Genomic DNA, 6,054 nt, shown 5'->3' with positions numbered 1-6,054 from the left:
TGCCACGGCGGCGCGGGGCCTTGCAGGCTCTGCTGCAGGCGAGTGTCGTGCCTGGGGGACCGAACCCAGGCACGATCCTTCCCGACGGCAGCTCCCGTGTGTGGGGCTGGGGCTGCGCGAGCAGTAACATGAGGCTTATGGGTTTACGATCCTTCACGATGCTGCTTCTCAAGCAGAGGGGTGGCTTGGGGAGGCTGGCTACCACACAGCTGGAGTAAAAGCCAGAAATACCTGCCAGGCTCTTCAGCATCCCAGGGAGGAGAAGCTGGTGCGTGGTTGGGAGAGCATGGGGAGGGAGCAGGGGTTACGCCAGGTCTGCAGACCGGCTGGTCCAGTGGTCCAGGCTGGAGCTGACGAACCAAGCTGCCAAAAAACATTCTTCTTCCCCTGACTCATTGTAACTGAGTTTTCGGTTATTGGCATTTTGAAGCCATAATTGAGGTCTGCTCTCCTCCTTGCACAGCCTTTCTCCCGGCAAGCTGTCAGCCATGAAGTGGTATGAGACAGTAAAAGAGATGTTAACACTCGCCATTTCCTAGAAACTGTCACTTGAAAGAGAACAATACCAAAGAGAGGGATGAATCGCAGCCAGACTCGGAGCAATAAAACTCCAAATGTTTGACTTCCCTCAAAGCCTGGAACTCTTCATTCATTTCTAGGGTCTCTGCCCTGCCTGGGGCACTCTGTGTGTTCACAGTTCCGGCCTCTCCCACTTAATAAATCGCACATGCCAGAAGAGCTTCAGCAAAGCCGTGGTCCAGGTTCTCTGTGGCTGTAAATCGGCGTCACTCCGCTGCAGTCACTGGAGCGGTGATGACACCAGGTGACACAGCAGCCTCTGGCGACTGGGGGTTTTGGTTGGCTTTCTTGCACGGCTTTTTCTTGCTCAGGCAAATGGGAGTGCAAGAGGAAGCGTGGCTGTGCCTGTGTTGTGCCGGGTACTAGTAATACAGTTCTTGGGTTTCATTTAAGGACAGACCTGCAGCAGTGCAGGAGCCTGTGTAATCAGACCAGTGTGGAGCCTTAACTTTGACAGCGGCTGTTCCCAGCTGCTGGACGGGGCTACGGTGCTGGAGGCTCTCCCAGAAGACACAAAAACACCACAACCCTGGGGCAAGTCTGGCTTTTGTCTGTTACTGCCCAGCTTTGGGGAGGCCAGATCACAGCCTGTTCCTCTCGTGTTGGGTTGTTCACTAACCCACTGCCTGTGGATAGACGCAGTCCTGTCTGATGACGGTCCTCTCCTCTGGATTTAGGATAGTCTTGGGGTGAGCAGAGCTTTTGGGGTCTCCCTGGGCTGTCCTTGTGTCTGTGCTTGGGTTAGGTGCAGGAAGCTGAGGCTCCCTGGGAGCCGGCTTAGGGGCCTCCACGGTTGCAGGACTAAGGAGGGGGATGTGAATCCATAAATCAAAGGAGCCTGGCATGAAGAGGGTTCAAGTGCTGGTCCTTGGAGCTTTCCTGATAAAAACCCATCGTGGGAGCAGGAAGACTCCTTCCCCCGCATGAGCATGAACCCAGCTGTCAGGGCGGGGGTGTCAGGGTTAGAGGTGCAGGCAGACAAATCCTAGCTGGGCAGAAGGTCTCCCTGGTTTGAGCAGTTGCTGCTGGCTGCCAAAAGCAGGGCACAACCTGTGTCTGGGGTTAATATGCGATCAGGAGCCCCTGCTCGCACCTCACCTTCAGCCTGGTTCCCATTAGCAGTGCTATTTTTGAGCCTCCCAAGGCAATTAACACCAATTAATCTAAAAGAGCCTACATAATCATTTTTCAGAGCCCCTGGCTCCTTCGTGCTCCCTGTGTAGCCCCAGAACTGCAGCCTGAACCCGGCAGAGCACCGAGCCCGGTTAAGTGCTTCATGTGCAGGGCTGCTGGGGAAGCTTTTGGGGAGATGTGCAGACGACCCCAAACAATCCTGTGGACCCAACTTTTCCACCCTGGATTGTGGTGTCCATGCCACAGAGTTGCAGCTCCTCGCAACTGGAGCCTCTGCTGATGGGTGCAGCCCTCTTGAGAGCCAGCAAGGAGTGAGACCGCTAAACGTGCTTGGGTGCCAGAGCTGCACTCCCCTGGGATGTGCAGAAAAGTCCCTGGAGGATTTTTTTGCCTGTTATCTAAAGCCGTTTACATCCTAGTAATCTCTGGGCGCTGCCACCTGGAGCAAGTCATCTTCCCCACACGGGACGTAGGTTGATCTCGCCCTTCCAAACCGCGTGTAGCAGAGCAAGAGCTGATAGGAGAAGCTGTGCCTGTGTTCTCGTGTGATTTTTGTCTTGGCTCCTCAAGCTCCTCTGAGGAGGGCTGTGTCTGCCCACGGCTGAATGGTAAACCCACGGGTACCGGCCCCAGGATCCTCCCAGTTTGTGTTTTGTGAGGACTCTTGTGTAACACGCCCTTGATCTTGAGCGGCCTCCAGGCATTACGGGAACGTGAGTAAATAATAATTAGGATTTGGGCGTGTGCTGCAGCGGAGGGTGTTTACACGCAGGTTGGATATGCTGATGTCGACGGGTGTGTGTGGATCCACAACTAGCTTCAACCGGTGGTAACCACCCTGGTAAAGGTGCCGCATCTGTTCAGCTCCTTTTAAACAGCGCTGTGCTGAGAGCAAGTAGGTGTCTAAATACAAGTATGTTTCACAAAAGTAGCACAATTTTGGCAATCCAGAGACAAGGAGGCTTTTCTGCAAAAGCCAGTTGTCACCAGGTTCCAACGGCAGATGCGCCCAGCACAGCGTTTTGTGGGGAGGAGGGCGCCTCTGCTGCTGGGGGGGCGTTGGATTGCTTCCATCGCTGGAGAGGAGCGTGTCCTTCGCCGGCAGCAGGCTTACAGGCGCCTGTCTCCTCCGTCACCTCCTGCTCCTCGGTCGGGTTGGAGCAGGGAGGTAGTGGTGCGGTCTAATGGATAGAGCAGGTGACTGGCAGTTGAGCACTATGCATTAACCTTGGCTTCTGTGCTAATTAATCCAGAATGTGGGTTATATCCTTTAAAGCATCGGAGTTATTTCGGTTTGGCAAATTGCTGCTGCTCTGCTGAGACTCAGCAGCTGAGCGGGGTCCTAGTTCCACCCGTCTCCAACTGCAGAGTAACTCCCTGCAACTAGTTGCAGCTGAAATGTTGGGCTTTGCTGCTTGGGTGCATTCCGGTGTGGACAGCTGGGCTCTGGGTGAGGGGGACCATCAGGTACGCTCCAAGAACGTGCTGCTGGCATCTGCCTGCAGCCTGAACGGTTTTGAGCCAAGCAGGCTCAGGTTCACTCTGTTTTGGTATTTAAGGGATGCTCCAGGTGTTCGATGGGCCAAACTGGCCTCTGGCAGAAGAGCTTCCATCTTCTCATGTAGGCTGGAGAGACTGACCTGGGCTGATAATGCTTCTAACTTGTCTCCTTGGTTAGCAATTCAGCCTTGAGGTGCTAAATCTAGGCTTGTGTGTTTCCGTGAAATGGTGACGGGGAAAACCCAGCTTGGCATGGTGAAGCGCTGTCAAAACCCGTGTGGAAAAGTTGTTTGATTAACTACAGAGCGTTTCTGTAGCTTTTTGAGGACTGTTTGAATATGCTGACTAAGATACTGCTTCCCAAAAGAGACACCAGGAGTAACTTCCACGCCTGGATGCACTGGTCTCGGCAGCAAGGGCCGACTGCCCCAGCTCTGATTTCAGGGCAACGTAGCTGCAGAAAAAGTGTAAATCCAGAATTAATAAGGTTGTTGCACAAAGCGGCCAAATCCGAGCATGGTGGCACTGGCTTTCCAGCAGTCGGGTCAGTGCTGCAGGTAGCAGAGGTGTTGGTGACACCAGGCGCCTGTGCCAGCACGGCACGCCCCGTCTGCAAGTAGCACCAAAGTCAGTGTTGTCACCCGCCGTCAATCCAGGGTGTGGGTTTAAGCCACGCGTGGCGGCGGGGCGCGCTCCCGGCAGGTCAGCAGTTACTGCCTTAAGGAAGGAGGGAGCGTGGGTGAGTTATTTTGATTTTGTTTGAAACAATAAAACCAGAGTTATTTGAAATCTTAACAACAGAACCAGCTTTTAGTACCCGAGTTTTATAGGGATGAGTGGGTGAGTTGTTTAAAGGAAAAAATCTTTGAAAAGAGTCCAAGGGAGGGTGATAACTTCATGCTACAAGAGAGGCGCGGTGTGCACGTCCTGCGTGCAAGCGGTGGGGACGCTCTGCGCCAGGGCCAGGGGCTGGGCAGGCTGCTGGAGGGCACACGCGTGCCGAGGGCACTCGCAGCTCCTTGGCATGAGAGCTGGTGCCTGCGGCTGCAGGAGGTGCCTCTGCAGATCATGGGCCTCTCACTCGCTCTCCTTTGCTGCATCCTAAACCTAGATGCCAAAAGGCGTTTCCTTTTGCTGTACCAAGCGCCGACCTCTTTGCGTGGGCTCTGCTCCTGCGTTATACCTGTCTCTGTGTGTCACCCTCGGTACCAGCCTCAGCGGCCCCTTTCGCAGCTCTCCCAAGCTGATGCTGCTCTTCAGAGAAGAGGCAGAGTCTCCACTCTGTTTCATTCCCCTCTTACCCCTCTCCACCGAAGCACCCCATAGTTCAGCCCCCCGCAGCTCCGCAGCACCGACCAGCTCACCCGAGCTGTGGCAGTGCCTGTGCCCCTGCACCGAGCGTGGCAGCGGGCAGGGCGGCTGTGCCTGCTCCTTGCCCTGCCTCGCCCCTTCTTTCCCTCCTCAGTGGCTGTAGCACATCAAAAAATCAAATCACAACCTAGACTGAAGTGTAGTAGCCTGATTCCTGGTTGTCTCCTGCCTTCCATAACCCGTGGTACCAGCACGAAGTAGGTGATCTGCCTTTTGCCCACTGTGTCCTGGGGTTTTGCCAGGTCCTGCATGATGGAGAGTTGGCTCCTTCTCCTGGCACACGACCAATGGGGCAGCCCACAGGACAGCTCCTGGCCAGCACACTGGCCCTTCCCGGGGCTAGGGGGGGTCTGGGGGCTGAGCACCGCCGTGCCCTGTGTGTAGCCTGGCAGCGGGCAGGGCCAGGTACCGAGCCAGGAGCCCTGACCTCAGCCCCACACTGTTCCCATGGCTCTCATCACTGTGTGACTCCTGGAAAGAAGTTTACTGGTGTGGAAAGGCACGGGCAGTCCCCAAAAGCTGCGTGTTTTTTCCAGGATAAATAAATTTCCTGCTTTTGCAATGAAGAATAAGAATGAAGAGGAAGAGGATAGTGTGGACAGTGTGCCAGCAGGGCTCTGACCCCCTTCTGCCACTGCCCTGGCAGGTGGCCCTTGGCAAGCTGCTGCTCTTTCCAGTGGCCCCCTTCACTCCCAGAAATTCACATTTCACAATGGGAGGTAAGAACGGAGCTTTGGCTGTTATGTGGCATCTTTCCATGTTGAAAACCTCGCTGCAATTAGAAATTTCCCTCCGCTAAACAGCGGAATGTTTAAATTAAGAGATGCTAATGGCTGAGCGTCTTTGGCTCTTGCAATAGCACAAGAAAAATCACGTATCTAATAATACAAGGAGCAGGGGGACTATCGGGAGCTAAAAATGGTCTTTCAATATTTCGGTGCTTTAAATCCAAGTGATCATATTGTGTCTGTATGTGCACGGTGCGTTTACTGTCATGGTGCGGGAGCCTGTGGAGCTGAGCGTGTTTGCAGATGTAGTTTAGGAGAATTGATCCCAATCTATTTTTAAGGTGAAGTGTGTGTGGTGGGTAGGAGGGGAGGAGGTGGAAGGAAAGCTAAATATTCACATAGCTCCACTGTGTGTTTAAGAGCATCATCTAATAACACTGGGATCGTGGCAGCAGGGTGAGGGAGAGACAAGCGCTTCACTGGAGCCCACCCCCTCATGCCAGGGCTCCGGAGCTGCTCGGGAGGAGCGTGGCGAGCCCGGCTGTCACTTTAAGCTGCATCTCGCATCCAACGGGTCACCCGTGCTGGCGACGTTCTTCACATGGCTGCGCGCTCCGCATAAATCTCTGCTCCGGCAGCCGGCGTGGAGCTGGGGAGAGCTCCGGCTGGCTGCTGACGGGAGCTGAGGAGCATCGAAGCGGCAGGCCCCCGCCGCCCCGCGCCGCCCCACCGCGGGGGCGGC

The sequence above is a fragment of the Buceros rhinoceros genome, unplaced genomic scaffold (assembly GCF_000710305.1).
Source record: "Buceros rhinoceros silvestris isolate BGI_N320 unplaced genomic scaffold, ASM71030v1 scaffold31269, whole genome shotgun sequence".
In the NCBI taxonomy this organism is placed as follows: Eukaryota; Metazoa; Chordata; class Aves; order Bucerotiformes; family Bucerotidae; genus Buceros; species Buceros rhinoceros.
This window is presented reverse-complemented; position numbering follows the sequence as displayed.